This window comes from Equus przewalskii, chromosome 19, assembly GCF_037783145.1.
Source record: "Equus przewalskii isolate Varuska chromosome 19, EquPr2, whole genome shotgun sequence".
Lineage (NCBI taxonomy): Eukaryota > Metazoa > Chordata > Mammalia > Perissodactyla > Equidae > Equus > Equus przewalskii.
Window position 1 is genome coordinate 4,273,956 of NC_091849.1, and position 23,342 is coordinate 4,297,297.

Genomic DNA, 23,342 nt, shown 5'->3' on the forward strand with positions numbered 1-23,342 from the left:
ATGACAAGGGGCTGCCTGCCTCCAGCTGGCTCCTCACCAGGATTCTCCCACCATCTCTGTCTACCAGGCTCCCCTCTTCCTGGTTCCTCCGGCCAGGCAGGCAGGGTTTTTCTCAGGTTTAGGTGCCCGTGCTGCAGTGACAGAAGCAGTGTGGCTTTGCAACTGAGGCTGGCTTTGGGGCCAACACAGAAAAATAAGAAAAAAGGAAAGGCACAAAGGCTGGCTCCTCCCACGCTCTCAGGCTCCTGGTCCTTTGGCTAGGAAGAGTACGTCACGTGGAGTTTTTGCTGTTTGCTCTCTGTGTTCTGCCTTTGGCCCACCGTTTAGGTAAAAGCCAGGAGACGAAGGAAGGAAATGAGCAAACTCACTACTGTGTTGCTCCTTCTTCAAGTTTTGACTTCCTTCCGCAAATCCCCTGCTCTTGTTTACTTTTCAGAGTCCTCGGGTATTTTGTATTCTGTCCAGAGTCTTTAGCCGTAATTAATGGGACGAATAAGCTAAAGTGGGCTCACTCCATCTTTGCTGGCACCTGAAGCTCGGGATTTGTTTTGAATCAGCCTTCAACCCAGCCACACTGCCCAGTACCTGCTGGTTCCCCGGCTCCTTCCTCTCCTCTTTACCTTCCACTGTGATGAAGCGGCCCGTTGACTTCTAGGCACTTGACTTATCTGCTTAGTGTCTTGGCCTTCGCTGGCATTCTCCCTCCTGTGGGACAGCTCTTCAAACTCCCTCTCCAGGTAACACATCTCTCTTGGTTTGTCCCTAGGACCCCCGATGCCTGTGAACAAGTGCTGCCCTGCTCTGCTCTGCGGACACCACTTTCTTCTGGTCCTGGCCAGGACTAGCTGAACTTCACTTTTCTGGACCTTTTGTTATGTTCCAGGAGAGCCCATCGTGAGTCAGACTTAGTGGCCATAAAAGACGAGACAGGACAGGGTGAGGGCGAAGGGAACGAACCCGGACATCGAGGTGGCTCAAAGTGCACTGGAGGTAGGAGACCAACAGCAAAATCTCAACTTCTGAGTGGCACAGAGGACAGAGCCTTCACGGGTACAGGCGTGGTTGTTCAAGGGCTCTCTCTTGGTGGCTTTCCCATCGTGTGTAGTCTCGCTGGGAAAGGGCAGATAGATGATCTAGGATCAGCCTACAAGTGATTCCATGTTAATGCCCTCAGTGGTGGCAAAATTCATCCTTTGAAGGAATTTTTTGAAATAGTCCAAAGTCATCTGGAAAGAGCCATTTCTGGTCAATGAGATGAGTTATCAAGTTGGTGGTGCCATTAATGACCCCAAATGGGGTGGGAATATAAAAGACAATGGACTTGGGCAGCCTGTAAGTTATCTCAGATGACAGTTTAAAGAAGACTCAAATATACTGGGGGAAATGGCAGCATTGCCTCACGCTGTAACCACTTTGAATGGATAGGACTCATTCAGATGGTTAGGTCCCCTCCTGTGTAACTTCTGATCTAAAACCAGTCCATTAACTTCTAGACACTTGATTTACCTGCTTAGTTTCCTGGACTTTGCTAGAATTCTCCCTTCTGTTGTGGCTTCTCTTCAAACTGATTACCCAGGGTATCAAGAGCTTCAGTTAGGAAATGGGTTTGGCTCCAAGTAACAAAGCTCTGAAAAACAAAGGCTTAAGCCACTAAGGCTTTATTATTCTTTATTTCACTGAACACCCTTAGCTGCAAGGGATATTGGGGAATGTGTTTTTCAGCTGTATCCCCATTGTCACCCGTCCCCAAACAGAGATTATTTTTGGTAAGATAGAAAGGGATCTTGGGTTGGCAAACTGTTGGAATCTCTGTCACATCTGACAGACAGAAGTTGAATCTAAGTCCTTGCATCCGCTGGAATCACAGGGGGAAATACTGATTCATGCTTTGCGAGATAATGGAATGTGAGGACATTCCTACTGGTTTACTAATGGCTCTTCCTTGGTCCTTGGTTACCATTGGACATGGTGCCAATCCAAGTTGGACCCAAGATTTTGTTGGCCTTGACCACTGGTAAAAATGAGAAATTCAGCTCCATCGGCCCAGGTCATTAAAATTCATTTGAGTTCACGTTTTGAGAACTTAGACCACTACCTAATTTTCAAAGGTCCTCCTGAGGATGATTGTGTTACCGTACAAAGTCTCTGCCCAATGAGCGTAAACAGCCGATTAATTATGGCATCAGCCTTTGGGAAAAGAGATCAGCTTTATTCTGCAGGATCGATCTGCAGGGGGCGAGGGGGCCTGTGCCCTCAGATCTGTCTCCCTGATCCAGGATTTGGGGAGAAATTTAAGAGGTTAGGGAGAGCAAGCTGCACGTGGAGATGCTGTGGGACAGGTTTTGATTGGTGGGCTTGAGGCATTTGTGGTAACCTGATGGGGTTCTAAACATTTTTGATGAGGTGGGGAAGCAATTTTCACACCGGATCTTCCTGAATGAGGAGCCCCTCACTTCTGATGAGACTCTCCCTTTCAAGTTCTGATCCTGTCCCCATCCTTGGGTTCCATAGGAAGGAGGATCTTTGGTTCTGAGGTTGTTTCAGGTCACGGTTTCTTCTGTTGCACATGCCCTGGCTCCATGACTTTGCAGATTTTCTGAAAGTCAATTCATAATCACTGTTGATGAGAGATGGGGTCAGTTGAACTGGTCCTGGAGGGCCCGTGGTTACAGTCGAAAGGAAGGTCCGTTTCGTGAACTGCTGAGTGTTCAGAATGGATTGTCTATACCTCCTTCTCCTTTACCTCCCAGATACTTCTCAGGGCTAACTCAGCCAGCCAGCCAGCCAGCCAGCCAGCCACCCACTTGCCATTTACTGAGTACCTATTGTGAATAAGGCCTGGTGCTGGGCACTAAGACCTCACAGATAAGTAAGAGAGGCATGGTCTTTATTTCTGAGGACCTCAAAGTCCATGAGCAGAAAATAACTTTGTCTGACCACAGGGGGTCAACGGGCAAGTGTGTTTGTGTGCAGATGTCTTTACCTCGTTCTTGTGTAACTCGGGGCTGTGATGTGACTTGATTCATATCCATTCCTCTACTCCCTTCTGTTTTTTTATTTCGGTAAAAATAAGAGACAAAACTAAGCCTTTCTCTGCCATATAAAAACTTTAAATCTTAAAATCCAAGCTGAGGCCAGTGCTTTCTCACTGTGCTGAGAATGACCAGATGGAAAGAAAATGGCCGGTCTTAAAATCCTTTCCTGTTTTGGACCAGGTTTGGATTTTATTTTTGCTTCACATTTTCCTTTTGTTCTTTTCCCAGTTTCCCTGTTGTTTTCTCAGGAAGGAGAATCCTCCCTCCCTTTTCGGCCCAGCACAGTGGAATTTATTCCCACACATCCCAAGCAGATTGACAGAGCATCCTGCAGGGACCTCATGGGGCTCACTTAATGCCCCAGAGGTGAGACAGTGCTGTGAGCTGGACAGGGGGCAGCCTGCAGTGGTTTCTGTTGATGTACAGCTGCTTTGTTTAAAGAGAGGAACATACCTCTCTGGTTTCTTTTTTTTTTTCTTCTTGTTTTTCTTATCTTTTATGAGTTTAAAAGCTCATTCTAGACCCAAATGGGAAGAATTTGTTGTTTTGGGGTTTTTTTGGTGACGAAGATTGTCCCTGAGCTAACATCTGTATCAATCTTCCTCTACTTTATGTGGGATGCCACCACAGCGTGGCTTGATGAGCGGTGTATAGATTTGTTCCTGGGATCCAAACCTGCAAATCCCGGGCCACTGAAGCAGAGCACGCAAACCCAACCACTATGCCACTGGGCCAGCCCCGCGAATGAGAAGAAATTTTAGAAGCAGAATTCTATAGTAATTTGAGAACAGAATGATGACAAGTGGCTTTAAAAGTGTGCCTACTTTACGTCTGGAAAGAAAACTCTTGTTTATTGTTACTGCCTTTCTATATTCTGCATAACTCTCATAGTAGCGCTGGTTGGGCTGAAGAAATGAGTCTTCTGGCCTTTAAAGGACGTGGAGCAGTCAGTCTAAATGGTGGAAGGCTGGAAGCCAACTTTGCTTACTAGATATCAGCAGGGGGTGCTGAGAGAGGGGACTGGGGGGATAATAATCAAAGCTGATGTTTTAAGCATCAAGCCAGTCCAGTGGGGTGGCGTGGGGCCATGCAGGCCTGCCACACAGAGTGGCTCTGTAGGAGGACACAGAGGTGTGAGGGAGCCTGCTGTGCTGGGGCATTCCAGGTATGGCCTCAATCGTGGTTGTCCCTGGGGGTGATGTTGGTGGACCTGAGGCTGGAGGAGGCACTGGGCCACACCATGAAGAACCCCACCAGCGGCCGGCCACAGGTTTTGAAGCAGGAGATTGACAAGACCAGATGGCATTTAGGGTCAGACACCCTCTCACCTCTGCTGGTTCCCTCCTTCCCAGTGTCCTCCCAATCTTCTTCAGGAATAGCAAGAAGCACTGTCAGGAACAGAGGGTCATATGGGGAAACGATGCTCCAGAGAAGGCCAGTGATGGCTCACCTGAGTCCCACAGCCTTGCTGAAGCCATAGGGCCCAAACCCACACTCACATCTTTTGATTGTGTCTTTTGGTTTTGATCCAAACCAAGGAAGGCAGAAAAAAAGAAAATGAAGGAGAAGAGTGGGGGAATATTTCTGACTAGGTAAGACTTGAGTGTGCAGACAAGTGGGGCCTGTTCTGGTGACGGGCAAGATATTTGACCCTCCTCCTTCCTTCTCTCCACACCCCACAGATTTTAACCCTGAAGATCTCTCCAGACTGTTTAGAATGAGAGGTGCTGGAGGATAACCCCCTGCCCAAAATGGCCTGAACCATGGCTGTGGAGAAGACAGCGTCCTGTTTCTTGCTGACTGGAGGGTGTCTCTGGTGAGGGCTGATCTTGCCTACGCCAGTCTGGGGTAGGGTTGGGGCAGGGGAGCTGGGTCTTCAGGATACCTCAAGGCCCACATCCGGGGAGGGAGAGAGAAGCTTTGTCCTGAAATCTCCTCCCCCCAATCAAAGACTTTTCTTCCTGATCACATTGATTTTTTTCTGCCTATCTTGAGAGATCACCAAATCCTAAACTGGCTGATCCCTTTTTTAAGAAAAATTGAGGCAAAATTTACCCACAGTGAATAGCACAGATATTAAATGTACATTTGATGAGTTTTGACCAATGTATAACAAAGTAACCAACCAAGATATAGACCACGTCCATGTGCGTTTGAAAGCTTTTGTATGGTGTGGGGTTGGGCCGCAGTGTTCTATAACTTTCAATCATGTCAGGTGGGTCAATCGTTTTGTTCAAATCTGCTATTTCCTTGCTGTTTTTCTTTGTAGTTGTTTTATCAGTTACTGAGGTGTGTTGATATCTTGAGCTATGGTGATAGATTTATCTATTTTTCTCTTCGATTCCATTTTTGCTTCATGTATTTTGAAGCTCTGTTTTTTACATACACATTTATGATATGTCTTCCCGGTGAATTGACCTTTTATTGTAAATTGTCCCTCTTTATTTCCGTTAATGCTCTTCATCTTTAGGTGTATGTCTATGGAATTAACATAACCACATGCTCACTGTTTGCACATATTTCTCCATCCTTTTACTTTCATATAATGGGTGTTGTTCAGTTATGCAGTCTGAACACCTCAGAATGTTAATTAGAACGCACTGTTTATTTACATTTAATGTAATTACTAATATGGTTGGTTGAAGTCCCATATTTTGCCTTTAAATCTCTGTTTATCCCATCTCTTTTGTTATCCTGATTTTCCTTGTCTGCTTTCTTTTTGGTTAATCAAATTTTTTTGTATTCTATTTTTCCACTCTATTGATCTTTTACCTGTAACTGTCTATATTATTTTTAATTGTTAACCTAAGGATCACAATATCCATTATTTATCATAGTTACTTAATATTGTGCCGCTTTGAGTAAACTGTAGAAACTTTCACACAGTTGGGTTCCCTTTACCTTCCCCTCAGCCTTCGTGTGCGTATCACCCCAAAATTTACTGACTTAAAATAGCAGTAAACATTTATCACAAAAAAACCCATTTAACAAAATTTGACATCTGTTCAGGATAAAAACTTCTAACAAGATGGATATAGAAGGAATGTACTTCAACATAATAAAGGCTGTTTATGAAAGCGCACAGCTAACATTGTACTGAATGGTGAAAGGTTGAAATCTTTTCCTTTAAGATCAGGAATAAGACAAGGGTGCCCACTCTCACCACTCCTATTCAACATGGCACTAGAAGCCCTAGCCAGAGCAATCAGGCAAGAAAAAGAAATGAAAGGCATCAGAATTGGAAAGGAAGAAGTAAAATTGTTTCTATTTGCAGATGACATGATTTTATGTATAGAAAATCCTAAAGACTCCACCAAAAAACCGTTTGATCTAATCAATGAATTTAGTAAAGTAGCAGGATACAAAATTAACATACAAAATTTAGTAGTGTTTCTATACACTAAGACCAAGTTATTTGAAAAAGAAATAAAGAAAAACAACCCCATTTTCAATAGCATCAAAAACAAAAAATACTTAGGAATAAACTTAACCAAGGAGGTGAAAGATCTGTACACTGAAAACTACAAGACCTTGATGAAAGAAATTAAAGAAGACACAAATAAATAGAAACATATCCCACATTCATGGATTGGAATAATTAATATTGTGAGAATGGCCATATTACTCAAAGCCATCTATAGATTCAATGAAATCCCTATCAAGATTCCAATGGCAATTTTTACAGAAGTAGAAAAAACAGTTCTAAAATTTATATGGATTCACAAAAGACTCTGAATAGTCAAAACAATCTTGAACAAGAAGAACAAAATAAGAGGCATCACACTTTCTGATCTCAAGCTATATTGCAAAGCTGTAGTAATCAAAATGTCATAGTACTGGCATAAAAACATACACATAGACCAATGAAGTGGTATCAAGAGCCCAGAAATAAACCCATGCATATATGGTCAACTAATATTTGATAAGGGAGCCAAAAATATTTAATAGAGGAAAGATGGGCTGGGAAAATATGATCTTCACATGTAAAAGAATGAAACTGGACCCCTATCTTACACCACTCACAAAAATTTACTAAAATGGATTAAAGACTTAAATGTAAGACTGGAAACCATTAAGGCTCCTAGAAGAAAACATAAGAAAAAAGCTCCTTGACATGGATCTTGGCAATGATTTTTTTGACATCTAAAGCATTACCAAAAAAAATAAAAAATAAACAAGCAGGACTGGCTCAAGCTTCTGCAAAAGACAAAATCAACCAAATAGAGAAACACCCCATGGAATGGGAGACAATGTTTGCAAACCATATATCTGATAAGGGCTTAACAATGTCCGAAATATATAAAGCAGCATACAACTCAATAGCAAAAACAAATAATCCAATTTAAAAATGGGCAAAGGACCGGAACAGACATTTTTCCAAAGAAGGTATACGAATGGCCAACAGGTCCATGAAAATGTGCCCAACACCTCTAATAATTAGGGAAATGCAAATTAAAACCACAATGAGATATCACTCCACACCTGGCAGAATGACTATCATCAAAAAGACAAGAAATAACAAATGCTGGAGAGGATGTGGAGAAAGGGGAACCCTTGTGCACTGTTGGGAATGGAAACTGGTGTAGCCACTATGGAAAACAGCATGGAGATTCCTCAAAAAATTAAAAATAGAACTACCGTATGACCCGGCAATTCCATTTCTGGGAACATATCTGAAAGAAATGAAAACACTATGTTGAAGAGATAGCTGTACCCCCACGTTCATAGCAGCATTATTTACAATAGCCAAGACATGCAAACACCTTAAGTGTCCACTGACGAATGGATAAAGAAATTGTAGTGTATATACATATATACAAAGGGATACTATTAAATCATAAAAAAGAAGGAAATCCTGCCACTTGCGACAACATGGATGGACCTATGGATTTATGTAGATAAGTCAGACAAAGACAAATTCTATATGATCTCGCTTATATGTGTAATCTAAAAAACACCCCAACCAAACAAACCCCAAACTCATAGAAAAAGAGACCAGATTTTGGTTATCACAGGTGGGGGGTGGGGAGAGGCAGGACTGGAGGAAGGTGGTCAAAAGGTACGAACTTCCAGTTACGAGAGAAATAGGTACTAGGCACGTATTGTACAACGTGATGACTATATTTAGCCTTGCTGTGTGGTAGAGTTGAAAGTGGTTAAGAGAGTAAATCCTAAGAGATTTCATTACAGGGAAAAAACATTTCTTTTCTTTTTCTTTCTTTTTTTTGTATCTGTATAAGACAATGGATGTTAACTAAACTTAGTGTGGTTATCATTGCACAGTACATGTAAATCAAATCATTATGCTGTACACTTTAAACTTATACAGTTTTGTATCTCTATAAAAATGGAAAAGCGGTGCCGGCCCCCTGGCTGAGTGGTTACGTTTGCACCCTCTGCTTCACAGCCCAGGGTTTTGCCAGTTCGAATCCTGGGCGTGGACATGGCACTGCTCGTCAAGCCATGCTGAGGCGGCGTCCCACATACCACAACTAGAAGGACCCAAAACTAAAATACACGACTGTGTACCAGGGGGCTTTGGGAGAAAAAGGAAAAATAAAATAAAAATAAAAAGAAAGGAAAAATATGATTAAAGTATCCTAAGTATTTGCGGTTACCTTTTCAAGTAAACAAACAAAAAACAAAAAAATTATTATCCTCATCATTCCTGCAGATCAGGATTTTGAGAGTGGTCTCAGTGGGTAGTTCTGCCTTGGGGGTTGCAATGACGATATTGACTGGGGCTGAGGGATCAGAATGTATGATGGCTTAGTCACATGGCAGGCAAGTTGGTGCTGGTTCTTTGTGTGAGGGCTCAGTCTTTCCTCCCTGGACCTCTCTACAGGCTGCTGCCTGAGTGTCTTTACCAGATGGCTTCACAGAGCAAGTGATGAGAGAGAGAGAGAGTAAGGCAGGTAGGAGCTAACTTTTTTGTTACCTCCTTTGGAACTCACATAGCATCACCTCTGCTGTGTTTCATTCCTTAGAAACAAATGACTAAGGAGAGGGGCGCTAGTCTGGAAAAGGAAGTGTCAAATACTTTCGCAACATATTTTAAAACAGCACTGTTCTATTGTCAAATTATTTTACTTCTACATGTGTCCTAAACCCCGTAATAAAATGTTTTTTATTTGAAAGTCAGTTTGCCTTTATAGAAAATGACTGTCCTCTGTGTTTTCCCACACATTTAGCGTTTCCAGTGCTCTCCATTTCTTCCTGGAGACACGTCTCCTTCCGACACTATCTCCTGCAGTCTGCAGAGCTCCCTCAGCATATTTTGTTGTACAGTCTGCTTGTGACAAATTTTCTGAGCTTTCCCTCCTCTTACAACCTCACTTTTGAAGGATATTTTCTTTGGGTATAGGAACATTTATACATTGCTTCCCCGTTGTTCACAGGGGATATGGTCCAAGACCCCTAGTGGATGCCTGAAACCAGGGATAGTACCAAACCCTATATGTACTATATTTTTCCCTATATATAAATTCTTATGATAAAGTTTAATTTATAAATCAGGCAAAGTAAGAGATTAACAACAGTAACTAAGTATAGAACAATTATAACAATATACTGTAATGAAAGTTACCCTAGATCTTCGCAACCTCAGCATACAATATTTTTCTTTCCTTACTAAGTCAAGAACTTTCCTTTTCACTTAAAGGAAGTGCTTTACAGCTTCTCTTTGGCATATCCGAATTGCCAGCATCACTACTTTTGTGCTTTGGGGCCACTATTAAGTAATAAGTAATAAGGATTACTTCAACACAAGCACTGTGATACCACGATAGTCGTCTGACAACCCAGATGGCTACTAAGTGACTAACGGGTACGTAGATATGCAGTGTGAACATGCCGGACAAAGATGGTTCATGTCCCAGGCAGGATGGAGAAGGATGGCTCAAGATTTCATCATGCTACTCAGAATGCCATGCAATTTAAAACTTGTAAATTGTTTATTTCTGAAACTTTCCATTTAATGTTTTCAGACCGCAGTTGACCATGGATAACTGAAACTGTGGAGGGCGAGACCTCGGAGAAGGGGGGACTACTCTGTATACACATGGGTTTTACTTTCAGCACTTTCACGCTGTTTTTCCATTGTCTTCTGGCATCCATTGTGTCACGTGAGAAATTAGCCATCATTTGTACGATTTGTAATTGTTATTCTGGATGTGGTGCCTTTTTTTTTCCCCTAGCTGCTTTGAATATTTTATCTTTATCTTAGGTTTCAGCAGTTTGACTATGATGTGCCTAGTTGTAGTTTTGTTTGTGTTTTTTCTATTTCGTGGTCAATGTGCTTCTTCTTGATTATGTAGATTGATGTTTGTAACCAAATTTGAGAAAAATTAATTTTTAAAAATTTGTTCTATTAATGTGGTGTAATATATTGATTGGTGTTTTTATGTTCACCCATACTTCCATTCCTGGGGCAAATTGCCTTTAGTCATGGTGTATGATCCTCTTAATATGCTGTTGGATTCAGTTTGCTGGTATTGTTAAGAATTTTTGCATGTGCATTCATAAGGAATATTGGTCTGTAGTTTACTTTCTTGTAAGCTCTTTATATGGCTTTGATATTGAGATGATGCTGGCTGCATAGAATGAGTTGAGAGTGCTCCCTACTGTTCTATTCTGTTTGGAAGAGTTTCAGGATCAGCACTTCTTTAAATGTTTAGTAAAATCCACTGGTGAAGCCATCTGGTCCTGGATTTTCCTTTGTGGAGGATTTTTAGTTTTTCAGTTTTTTGGGTTTTTTTGTGGGGAAGATTGGCCCTGAGTTAACATCTGTTGCCAATCTTCCTCTTTTTTAAAATTTCTCCCCAAAGCCCCAGTACATGGTTGTATATCATCGTTCTAAGTCCTTCTAGTTCTTCTATGTGGGATGCTGCCACAGCATGGCTAGATGAGTGGCATGTAGGTCCATGCCCAGGATCTGAACTGGTGAACCCCAGGCTGCCAAAGCAGAGCATGTGAACTTAGCCACTGGGCCAGGGGGCCAGCCCCTTTATGGAGGTTTTGATTACTGATTCAATCTCTTTACTTGTTATGGGTCTGGTTAGATTTTCTATATCTTCTGGGACCCTTTTGGTAATTTGTGTTTTCTAGGAAGTTGTCCATTTCACCTGGGTTGTCTAATTTGTTGGTGTACAATTGTTCATGGTATTCTCTTATAGTGCTTTTTATTTCTGTAAAGTCAATAGTAATGTCAATTAATTTTAAAAATTCAGGTATTGTAATTTTCAGTTGTAGAATTCTCATTTTCTTCTTTTTACAGTTTCCACTTCCATGGTTTTTATAGTTTTTGTTTTCTTTTGAGATTGGCACCTGAGCTAACATCTGTTGCCAGTCTTCTTTTTTTTTCTCTTCTTCTCCCCAAAGCCCCCGAGTATATAATTGTATTTTCTAGTTATGAGTGCCTCTGGTTGTGCTATGTGAGATGAAACCTCAGCATGGCCTGATGAACGGTGCCATGTCCGTATCCAGGATCCAAACCGGCGAAACCCTGGGCCACCAAAGCGGAGTGTGTGAACTTAACCACTCGGCCATGAGGCCAGCCCTGGTTTTTATAGTTTTAAAGTTCCATTTCCAAACTTTTTATAGTTTCCATCTGTTCACTCATTATATTCATGTTTTCTTTTAACTCTTTCAACATATTTATAATAGCTCTTTAAAATTCCTTATAGGTGAATTTCAGCATTTTGGCAATCTCAGGATCTGTTTATATTGCAGTTTTTTTTCTTCATTATGGCTCACATTTTCCTGCTGCTTTGCATATCTAGTAGTTCTTTTTTTGTCATATGATGGACATCATGGATGATGTATTTTCAGAAATTTGGGCCATTCTGTCTTCCTTTAATTGGTGTGACAGATGTTGGGTTTGTTTTTGCAGGCTGAATTACTGATAGGTCTTCTTGATCTCGTCAAGCTTGGCTCTGTTCTTTGCTATGGCTTCTTTATTTCAGGTTTGTCCCTTAGTTCTAAGGCATGGTTTTTACTCTAGTGAATTGTCTAATACTGAACATTGTATTCTTGGGTCTCAACTGAGTGCTCAAGTCCTTGGTGAAACCTCTCCACTCTGGCTTGGTCAGAATTTCACCATCTCCCAGTTCTTTGCATTCTTTGACTCTGTTCTTCCATTGATAAGCCTCACATCAATCTCTCTTTTCTACATCTATGTAGAAACAAACTACGTGTTTATCACTGGATGAATGAATACACAAGTGTGGTATATCTATAAAATGAAATATTATCCAACCATAAAAAGGAGTGGAGCACTGATATATGATTCAATGTAGATTAATCTCTAAGATATTATATTAAGTGAAAGAAGCCAGACACCAAAGGTCACATATTGTATGATTCCATTTATATAAGATATCTAGAATAGGTAAATCCATAGAGACAGAAAGCAGGCGGGTGGTTGCCAGTGGCTTGGGGGAAGGGATAATGGGCAGTAACTGCTTAGTGAGTATGAAGTTTTATTTTGGGGTGATGGTTCAATCAAATAAGATAGCTCTGGAATCCCTGACTCCGTATTTCACTGAGAATAATTTAGTATTGGCCCTGATGGGATCGTCACTTAATGTAAATCACTGGAAAAGATATATCATTTTCAATTTAATTTTTAGTCTATTTCATTATTGATTTATTATATGTGACATTTAAGCAAATGACTTGTCTCCATTAGTCTAGCAACAATGCAAAAGATGTGGAATGTGATGTCCAATATTTAACTCAGGGACTCTAGGATACCAGAGAAACCACCTGGAGCCTCAGTTACACGAGGGCTGCTGGGCCTGCTGGGAGTCATGGTGAGGAGACCTGGAGCTGTGAGTTGAGGTCTAGGACACTGGACTCTTAAAGATGGAGGTGAGAGCTGCTCCTGACCCACGTGGGGAGTGTGTGTACAGTCACAACCGTCCTCTTGAGGAGTGAAAGTCTCTCACTATCTATGTTCTCCGTTATGATGGGCATATTACAGCAGCAGAACCCTCCGGGAAGTGGGGCTATGACTTTGAGCAACAGGCAGGGGAAGTGCTGTGGGTGGACTGTCTTGGCAGAGACAGGCTCCAGCCAACTGAGGGGTCAGGAAACAGTCCCTGAGATGAGTATGGGGGAGGAGACAGGCAAGGTGTGAGGTAGAGAGAGTAAGGATGCATAAAGGTCCAGTCCTGGAGAATTTGACCTATTCCCTTAGAAAAGGGGATGATAATGTGAGGAAGCGTATGGCCCCTTTGGACGAAAAGAGAGCTGGAACCCTGGTAGGGAGAGAGAGCTCTCCACAACCTGGTCAAAGGGTCAGTTACAATGGGGCATGGGAAACAGCTCAGGGTGTGAGTAGGAGCTATGCGATGGCACTGTGGATTGTGACACTGACCGCAGTTGCAGACAAAAGCACCAGCTACTTTCCTGTGTTACTGGAGAATTTAAGTCATTTGGGTATCAGTTTTGGTTACCACCCCAAAACTCAGTGGCTAAATTTTATAATTTGGTGGATTGACCATGAGGTTTCTCTGCTGTACATAGCCAGGGCACTGGAATAACTTGGAGAAGGCCCAAAATGGCCTCAGTCACACGTTGGCAGTTGGTGCTGGCCACCAGCTGAGAGCTCAGCTGGGACCGTCAGCTGGGGACCTCGGTTTTCCTCCACCTGGGCTTTTCCATATGACTGCTTCAAAAGGCAAAGGGGGAAGCCACACATGTCTTAAGTGCCAATCTTGGAAGTTACGCACTGTTACGTCCATGACAGTTTATTGGTTAAAATGGGCACCTGGACCAGTCCAGACTCAAAGAAGGGTCATAAACTTCCCCTCTTGATGGGAGAGTGGTGAGATCGCAGTGCAAAAGGGCATTCGGGAGGGGGACATTGTCTGGCTGTCCTTGGAAACACAATCTACTGTAGGGTCTTTCCAGGTGAGGGGAAAGACCTGGGAGAATGGGGAGGTCTCAGTGATTCTCCCGTAGGAGACGAAACTTCATGCTGTGCTTGCCAAGAAATTAAATTATTTACTTCTCATAACAATATAACAGTACAACACTACAATTATGCCCATTTTATGGGTGAAGAAAGTAAGTCATGGAGAAATTATGTAATTTTTTAAGGTCACACAGCTAGTAAGTAGTGGAGTCAGGATTCCTACCCTGTCAGTATGGCTGTAGAGTGTGCATCCCCATTGCGATTGGTACCATCTAGACCCTGGATCTTCTTTGCAAACTGCCCCATAGATATTAGTCGGGGCAGAGAAGGTAACAAATTAAAATTCCAAAGCTCATTTCTTCTTGTTATGCTTTGAGAAAGCCCATCTTCTCTTGTCATGCCTTTTATGCTTTAACCTCTCTCTTTTTATGGTATCTAATTTCCATGGTGCTGAAATGTGCAGGTTTCTCCTGTTCCCTGTAATGTGGTCGGCTTTATCCTTATCACTTAAAAACATGATGCTGAATTCCACAATCCTTTCGTCTGTGACCCCTCCATGCTCGGCACAGCACAGGTCTTGTACTCAGAGGTATGTTCCGGCCTTGAAGGAGCAGCTGCTGGCAATGCGCAGGGCGTTTCAAGCCTGCAGGTGCTCAGCGTCTCGTGTCCTGGAAACCTGAAAGCCTCCCTTATGGGAACAGTACAAGCGATCTGGCGATTTTTGCTTTAGTGGTGAAAGCAACTGCTTCAGCCCTGCCCTGTGCCCTGCAGCCTCCAGTGACCCCGGCACTTTTTCCTGAACAGAACAGGCCAATAGGCCCAGCTACTGTTCAGAGAGGGGTGTGTGTGTACATCCATGTGTGCCTAGTAAAACAGAATCTGACATCTAAAAAGGGGCAAGTGCATGTCCCTTGTTCTGTAAAGAGTGACGGCAGGGCTTGTGCTGCCCCCGTGCCCCCACAGGGGTGTTTGGAGGAGGCTGGGCACCCAGGACACGATAGACACAACGTCTGTGTTAGAGACCCCAGAACAAGGGCAGGGTGGGGGTGGCTGTAGAAGGCAGATGTCTCGTCAACTTTTTCTCGTTGTTGTTTATTTTCGTAGTTCTACTAACAAAGTTCACACAATTCTTGTCATTTTCTGTGTGGGCTCCAGGTTCATTTTGTCTCTACTGTCCAAGGATCTGCACTTAGTAGGTGTTCACCAGATATTTGCCAAATGGACTAATGTAAATTTTTCTTTTTTTGGAATAACTTAATAAAATGCAATGCCAAAGGAGGCTTAGATCTTATTAGATCTTATCCCTAATGCCAGGATGTCACAGACTTCTGTGGCTGAGGTCCTGGCCTCCTCTTTCATGCCGTAAACATCATGGACGCGAAAGTGGAGTGCCAGTGCGCGTGTGCAGAGAGGCCTGTTCGAGGTCCCAGGAACCAGTCACTCTATGTATACAGTGATGTCGTCTGTCAAGGTCACTCACTAGGACACCCCACACATTGCAGTACAAGTGAGAATCCAGGCCAGATTGTCCAGAGGCAAAACAGAGGCCATCACATACAGCAGTCCCCCCTTACCTGCAGGGCATATGTTCCAAGCCCCACAGTAGATGCCTGAAACCACAGATGGTATTGAACCCTGTATATACTACGTTTTTTCCTATGCATCTCTACCTATGATGAAGTTTGATATGCAAATTAGGCACAGTAAGAGGTGAACAACAATAACTAATAGGAAAATAGAACAGTTACAACAATACACTGTAGTAAAGTCACTACAGATCTCAGCACCCTCAGCATATGATTTCTTTCTTTCCTCACTAAGACAAGAACTTTTACTTTTTCACTTAAAGGAAGCACTTTGCTGACTTCTCTTTGGCATATCTCAGTTGCCAGCATCACTTTTCTTGCGCTTTGGGGCCATTATTAAGTAAAACAAGGGTGACTCGACCACGAGCACCGGGATACCTCGATGGTGCGTCTGATGACTGAGAGGGCTGCTCAGTGACTGACGGCGGGCGGCGAGCCAAAGGGATGATTCAAGTCCCAGGCAGGATGGGGCCGGGTGGCACAAGATTTCATCACACCACTCAGAAGGGTGCACAATTTAAATCATATGAATTGTTTATTTCCAGCATTTTCCATTTTCGGACTGTGGTTGACTGCAAGTAACTGCAAGTGCGGAAAGTGAAACCGTGGATCCGGGGGGACCGCTGCACACGTGCAAAGGCACGAACGAATTTCGCTCACGGTCAGGCCTTGCCCGGAGGCTGCTCACCCTTATTTGGTTGTAAACGTGGTCATTCCAGTTCCCATGCAGGTGGGAAGCTGTAGGTGAAGTGGGCTGGGGCTGATGCTGCTGGAGGAGGCACAGCGAGTGTCATTGCGGCCCTTCCTGTGTCATGGTGGAGGTTGCTGTTTTGTCACAGTGTGAGCCACTGAACCACCAAGGCTCAGCACCCTTCTCAGCCCGTGCTACGGGTGGCACGTGAGAGCCTATGCTTCTGGCTGCTCAAAGGGGCTCTCCCACCGCAGGCAGGATGGAGGCCTCAGACCGGACTGCTTGAGAAGCCAGTTCAACTCCTTCCTTCAGCAGGTTTCTTTTTTTTTAATTAAAAAGTTGAAAGAAAATTCTGTTCAGAACTAGTAGTTTTAATGATTTGGGATGAAATTTTTAATTTGTTCTCCGGGGTTAAAAAGCATAGTTTCCTCACCTGTACTACTGTGACAGTGTATCTGACGGGTGTGTCGTGACAGATGTTTCATTTGTTTTTAAGCATGCATTTTTGAAATAGTTTTTGTTTCTTGGGTTTATAACCGTGGCCTAACTCTATATGCCTTGAAGACAGGGCCAGAAAAAGATGCCTTACGATGTATTTGCAGAAAGAAACCCATGGAATCCACTCTGTGAGAAGGAGGATTATCCATACGGAAAGTTCTCTCTTGAAACAGGAGGAAGTTGGGTTTTTTTTCTGATTAAAAAAACTAACACAAATCACTTTACTAGTTCAGAAAATATAAAAAATTGTGTGAGAAGAAAATAAAGCCACTGATAATACCACCACCCAGGTAACTATAGTTAACAAATGTCTATGCATCTACATATTTCCCTGTCTATGAATACACATACATACTTATTTTATTATTACTTTTTACAAAATGGACTGAAATGACTTCTGACACCAACCACTCAGAATTAGCACAGACAGGGTGAGGCCTCCGTCCGCCACAAGACCGCTCTCACTCCAGCCCCCTCCTCTCCTAAGAGCTCAGGCTGGTATCACAGGACTCGAAGCCCCGCCCCTCGGATCACAGGGCTGTCTTCCAGGCGGTCCGCTGCCAACCTGTGTCACCTCATTAGCATAAACTGTCTGTCAGGGCTCACTGTGAATAACAAAGACATTCGTATCACTTGGGAAAATCCAAAGATTTAGAGGCTACATCCCAGGAAGTGAGGAGGGATGTAGACCATCCCAACTCTTTATTACATAGGAGACATGGTACTATATTCACTGCTATGTTTCAATGATTCTGAAATGCATATTATTTTTCACATTTTAACATCGCCGAAAATGGGATATAGCTTACAATTGCTGTTGCCCTTATAATAGTTGTGGCACAGTTGTCATTCTTGCAATTATACATCAAAACTTGCACAGTGGATATCAGATGCTTGGAGGAAAATGCTGCCGCAGGACTAGAGCACCTTCCTGAGAACGGCGGTGCCGTCAAGGCGCTGGCTGCCACCGGGGGTGGGACAGGTGGGAACGTGCTCGGCCGCATTGCTGAGCCTCCACCTGGTCCGGGAATGCGGGACTCTGAGGGTGAAGAAGCTTTAGGGACACCTGGACTGATCTGTTTTCCTTACAACTTCCTTTTGACGTCTGTACAAATTTTTTTCCCTTAGTGATACGCAATATAATTGGCGCATCTTGTAATCGAAGCTATGATATGCTCAATGAACACAGAATTTCATAACTGTTTTTTTCTCCTAGTGTATCGTGAGCATCTTTCCACATCAAAATACTTCACATTCGTCATGATATATAGTTTTCATTGCATCGCTATACAATGATTTATTTAACCAATCCCCTACTTTTGGACATTTGTGCTCTTTTCGTTTCCACTGTTATAACAAAGGCTGAGATATATGTGGTCTAGGTGTTTCTCCAAGATAAATTTCTTGAGGTGTAATTTATGGGCCGCTGTATTTCCACATTTTACCGACGTGCTGCCAGTTTCCTTCTGGGGAAGTTGCGCCTGTCCAGCCTCTCCAGCAGTGGCTGAGGCTGAGCGTGGTGCCACACCCAGGCCCTCTCTAGTTTCTATTATCTGTCAATCTCCTGCCAATACTTCCCCCACCCCCACTGCCTCCAAGGATTCCATTCCGATTTGAATTTTTTTGATTATCAGTGAGGTTGACTATTTTTAAAGTATGTTATTGGCTATTTGTATTTCTTCTTTTATAAATTGCTTATTTGTGTCTACTGCACTTTTTTTTGGGGGGGGGGTCATTTGTCTTTTCTCTCACATATATTATAAATATTTTTCCCGGTTTTTGGATTGTCCTTAGTTTTGGCTTAAGTCATAACAAAGGCTGAGGCCTTATTAACACGTTGTCCCGTCACATTCAGACCAAACACTAACAGGCCCAGGTGATGTGTCGGAGGGAACTGCCAGGTGGCTGCCAGGGCTGCCCTTGGGGTTGCCAGCTGCATGACCATGGTGACCCCAGGGGCAGGGCAGCGAGCCTACCTGGGGTTAGAACTGCTAGGTGGGCTAGCATCCCAACCTGGTAATCAGCAGTCTCGTCTTGCTGAATTAAAGAGGCTGGGCTGCCACCTTGGGCAAGGACTCCGGGACACAGTGATGCCATATGTGATCCAAACTCACAGCAGCAGGTGCAGCTGGTACACGTCCTTAGCAAGAAGCAGGTAGAGAGAACGTGGTGCCGCCGCCCCAACGCGCTGGCGCCTCTGCACCTGCTGTGTTCCTTGGCAGCTCTTCCCCGGAAGGGGCAATCCTTCTCTGAGCCTCCGGCGTCCCAGCCTCCCCAGGAGGTTGTATTAGGAGGCAGTGAGAAAGTGATAAGCCTTTGACAGCAGCTCTTTGTTGCTCAGAAACTGCTCTTGGCTCCCTATTGAAGTCACGGAGGCGAACAACTGTGAAGCTTTCAGAGGGGCTGAGAGAGGCCCAGGCCGCTGGACCCCAGGACCCCCTTGTCGACAACCTGAGACACTGTTCATTACACTCACAATATGGTCCACTTCAGATGAATCTCTGTTCCATTTCTGAAAATTGATGATATTTTTGCATTCTGAGGCCTCTACTTTTGATAAAACAAAGTCATAGTATTTTTTGGGGAGAAAATAAGGGAAAAGAAGCTGACATTTATGAAGGGCCCACTAGGTGCCAGACACTGTGCATAGCACTTTAAAATGCATTACCTCGACCACGGGGAGGGGAGCGTCATCTGAGACCTGTGCGTAACTCATGGGAGATTATTATAAACATCACAGAGGACGTCATGAACCATTAGAAAGGCTTTTTTTTTAAGGCTTCATACTTTAAAAGGAGAGGTAAAGAGTAGAAACTGAGCAACTTTTCCCAGTCATTTAAATCAAATCACACTCTTGTTCCATAGATCTTTATATGTAAACGTATGTGTGTGTATATATAAATATACAAAATAAAATATACATAGTCAAATATATACATAGCTAAATATATATATATGATTTGCCTCCACAAGACCCTAATGCTCCCCTTTATACAGCTAAACTTAACATCTGTCTCTTTGGGGTGGCATGGAGGACCGCAAAGCTTTGGAAGAGATGGGCACTTGTAATGAGATCCCCTTTTTCATTTCTTACAGCAGCAGAACAGAAAGAACGTCAGCGGAACAGAAAGGAGTCCCTGCTTTCAGAGGTGGCACAAAGCTCCAGAATCACCACGGGCTTTGTGCTGGGTCAGCTGGCACCCACCTGGCAGGTAATGAGGCATGGGCACTGACCAGTGAGACTGATGTTGGTCTTGGGGGCGGGAGCGGGGTCAGGGTCCTGAACAGCCTGAGGGGCCACTCCTTAGCCCATTAGTTGCATTGGGGGTAGGTCTAGGTGGGAATCAATTGAGAGCCTTGGGACGCCAGCTGTTTACTAACTCAACCTTTTATAACCTGCACGGCCACACCAGAGGATATCAGGCAAACACTGGCCTTGTTGGCAAGCCCCTAACCAGAATGACTTCCAGGTTTTAGGAAGAACAAGAGCATTCGTTTGAATAGATGGTCTGAGAAGCAAGCTCCTAGATGGAGCATCAAGTGGAACGCCCATCCCACAGGTGGATTTCTCTCTCTCTCTCTCTCTCTGTTTCTCTCTCTCTTTCCTGAACATGAATTCCCCTCTGGTTTCTGCTGCTTCTTTGACTCTTATCTTGTGTTACATGTGTTTTTTTCTCTAAGTATGTGGATAGCCTTCTCAACTAGGTTGGACCTTTGTGTTAGTTCCGTTGCTGCCAAACGACTCCAAAATGTAGCAACTTAAAATAATAAGTATTTGTTATCTCGCTTGGTCACTGAGGGTCAGAAATCTGCGAGCAGCTTAACGCAGGGGTCTGGCCCAGGCCTCTCCCGAGGTCGCAGTCAAGCTGTCAGCCAAGACTGACTGCAGTCATCTGAAGGCTGGACTGGGGCTGGAGAATCAGCTTCCATGCTCACTCCCCTGGCTGCGGCAGGAACCTTTAGTTCCTAAGTTCCTCTCTGTGCCTCACCATGTGGGACTCTCCACAGGGCAGCATGGCAGCAGGCTTCCATGAGTGAGCAATCCAAGAGACAGCAAGACAGAAGCCAACGTCTTTAATAACCTAGATTCTGAGTGGCACACCATCGCTTTGGTCCTATACTGTTGGCCACACAGACCGACCCTGATACAATGTGGGAGGGATCCACACAAGGAAGCAGGCACCAGGAAACAGCATTATTGAGAGCCATCTCAAAGGCTGCCTGGCTACCATGAGCCTCCTCTGAGAGACGGCTGCTTCGGACACATCTTTTCACTGCCAATATTTGACACAGGTCTGGTCAGGTAGGAGGTGCCCAATGAGGTTTGTTGATGATGAAGAGATGTTGGGCACTCACCATAAGCTGGAATTAAATGAAAAGTCCTCCTGAGGATGAGGCATAATCAGAAATATTTCTTAATAGACATAATTAATACTGCAGAATATTTTTCTGATTTTCAATTGTTTTCATTTATATTAATAAAGTAAGGCTTGGGCCTAAGTAGGATAAAATTAAATGTCCAGGGGATGGCTTGAAATGGGCCCTAACTGACTATTTCCTCCCTAACTATTATGGTGGGCACTAATTCTATTCAAAACCACAAGAAGGATAAGGCATCATCAGAGAAAGATAAACCTCACACAATTGGTTTTTAAAGAAAATTTTTACATCCCACATTATTCTAAATGGGTTTATAGTAAGCCCTTGCCTTTTTTTATTCTCAGAAACTGAAGTTGGACTCCTTGAGAAGAATGATTAATCTAAACTCACCAGCCATTAACTAAGGATTGGTTTATTATACAGACTTGAAGGAAGACCTCGTCTCCTCTCCTAACTTCTTTGCTCTCCATGAGTTCTTAATCTCCAAGACCAGACAAAAACAAAGGATTTTTAGAGTAAGGTCGGTATAAAAACTTCCCCACCATTTTTTTTTACTGTTTTCCAATTTACAGAAAAATAAAGCTGGAGTAGAAATAAAGACAGCTACCATTTATTGTGTGCTTATAATATGTCCTGCCCGTGCTAGGAGGTGCACTCTTCCTTCTTTTTTCTTCTATATTTCATGGTGAAGGGGACCCCACACTCAGGGAGGTCAAGTAATTTGCCAGAGGCCCTAAATGTAGCGTGGTCTCAGGTCTCAGGGCTCATAACTGCCGCCTTATCCATCACAGTCTACGAAAATGTCAATCTTCCTTCAAGAGCAAATGGCGCTGAATTCCAGAGTTTAATGAAGCTTTACATGAGAAGTGGCTGGGAGTAGAACTATAAAACAGAGACAGTACAATACTAAGAGCCTGCTCTCCTTTCGATGAGCTTGATGTTGGGTTGAAATAGTATAATGAAACTATGAAGCCAATAAGACCACTTGTCACCAGAATTTGGCTTACAAGTGAGATTTGGGGTCAATTTAGATGTGTTGAAAGTAAACTTTGTGAAGAAACACGAACAACAATGAAAAGATCCACGTCCTCACCGGCCTGTCTAAGCGCAGGCAGGCAGTGGGGCAGCGTCTGACCTCATCATTTCCACCACGTTAAAAACGGCCCCTCCTCAACTCTTGACCCAGTGACTATTTGTTCTTTCATTCTTCAAGAAGTATTTGTTGGCCGTGGTGTACTCAGGTTCCTTTGTCCCCGCAGAGCCTCTCCCCCGGCGCCCACGGCCACGCTCGGCAGACAGTCTGTGTGTGGTGGGGGTCGAGGTCTGGGAAATGGTGCTCTTGCTGGGAAATGGCAGATCTGGCCTCTAAGCTTCAGGAACCAGTGGCCCTATCTAGAAAATGCTTCCCTGCACTGCATTCCTGGTTGACCGGCCTTTCCTTCTGTGGTCTCTCCTGAGGAGTGGACCAATTCCCCGAGGCTGACGAGAACCCAGAGAAGTCCTTGCTGTCTCCTGGCCAGGCCGGGATGTGAGAAGCAAGAGGCCATAGCCGCCAGCGAGGCCTGGCTGCCTCCCGGAGCTCACCTCTGCCGTGGCAGAACAGCTCTTGGAACTGTCTGAAGCCGTTTCCAGGTCATTCTGATTCCTGGCGGCTGGCTCCCTGAGGTGAGAAGCCAGAGGTGAGACTCCTCTGGGTATTACTGCTGCTCGCTCTCTTATGGCTGTTCTAAGTCCCCTGACACTCTGGACTCAGCAGCAGCTTCCTTGGAGCAAGCACTCACTGTGAAAGGCAGCAGAGCGGCGAGGGAGCCTGTGGCTCAGGCAGCCGCCAACCAGAGCCACCACTTACTTAGTTGTTATGCCCACTCATGCTGCTATGACTCTGTGCCTCAGTTTCTTCATCTGTAAAGTGGGAAAAAAAGGCGACCTGCCTCATTAGGTTGTTGCAAGAATTAAACGAGTTGTTACATTTAGAAAACTTGGGGCAGTTCCTGGCAAATAGCAGGTGCCCGATAAATGTTAGTGTTCTTTCTCCGCATGGCAGAGTGCATTTCACTCAACCCCACCGCCGGGTGTGAGGTGTTGTTATGAGTCCGTTTTGCAGATGACAAACTGAACTTGGAAGGAATTCAGTTACTAGCCAAGGTCACGTGGTGGCAGGTGGACCAGGAGAGATGTGAATCTAGGCTGTCTGACTCCAGAGCAAAGTCGGTAATGGAGGCAACCCCCTGCCC

At 44.0% G+C, this 23,342-nt stretch overlaps 1 long non-coding RNA gene across 3 annotated transcripts; it reads left to right on the top strand.

Moving 5' to 3' along the window:
• The first annotated feature begins 452 nt into the window (after nucleotides 1–452).
• Nucleotides 453–21,706, top strand: LOC103556315 (uncharacterized). Of its 3 annotated transcripts, XR_546169.2 has the most exons (4): nucleotides 453–737; nucleotides 884–990; nucleotides 19,825–19,940; nucleotides 21,453–21,706. It is a non-coding gene; the product is annotated as an uncharacterized lncRNA (long non-coding RNA). The 3 variants fall into 3 exon arrangements; XR_011529539.1 differs by lacking the exon at nucleotides 884–990 and having other exon boundaries at nucleotides 477–737; XR_011529538.1 differs by lacking the exon at nucleotides 453–737 and having other exon boundaries at nucleotides 767–990.
• The last annotated feature ends 1,636 nt before the right edge of the window (nucleotides 21,707–23,342 follow it).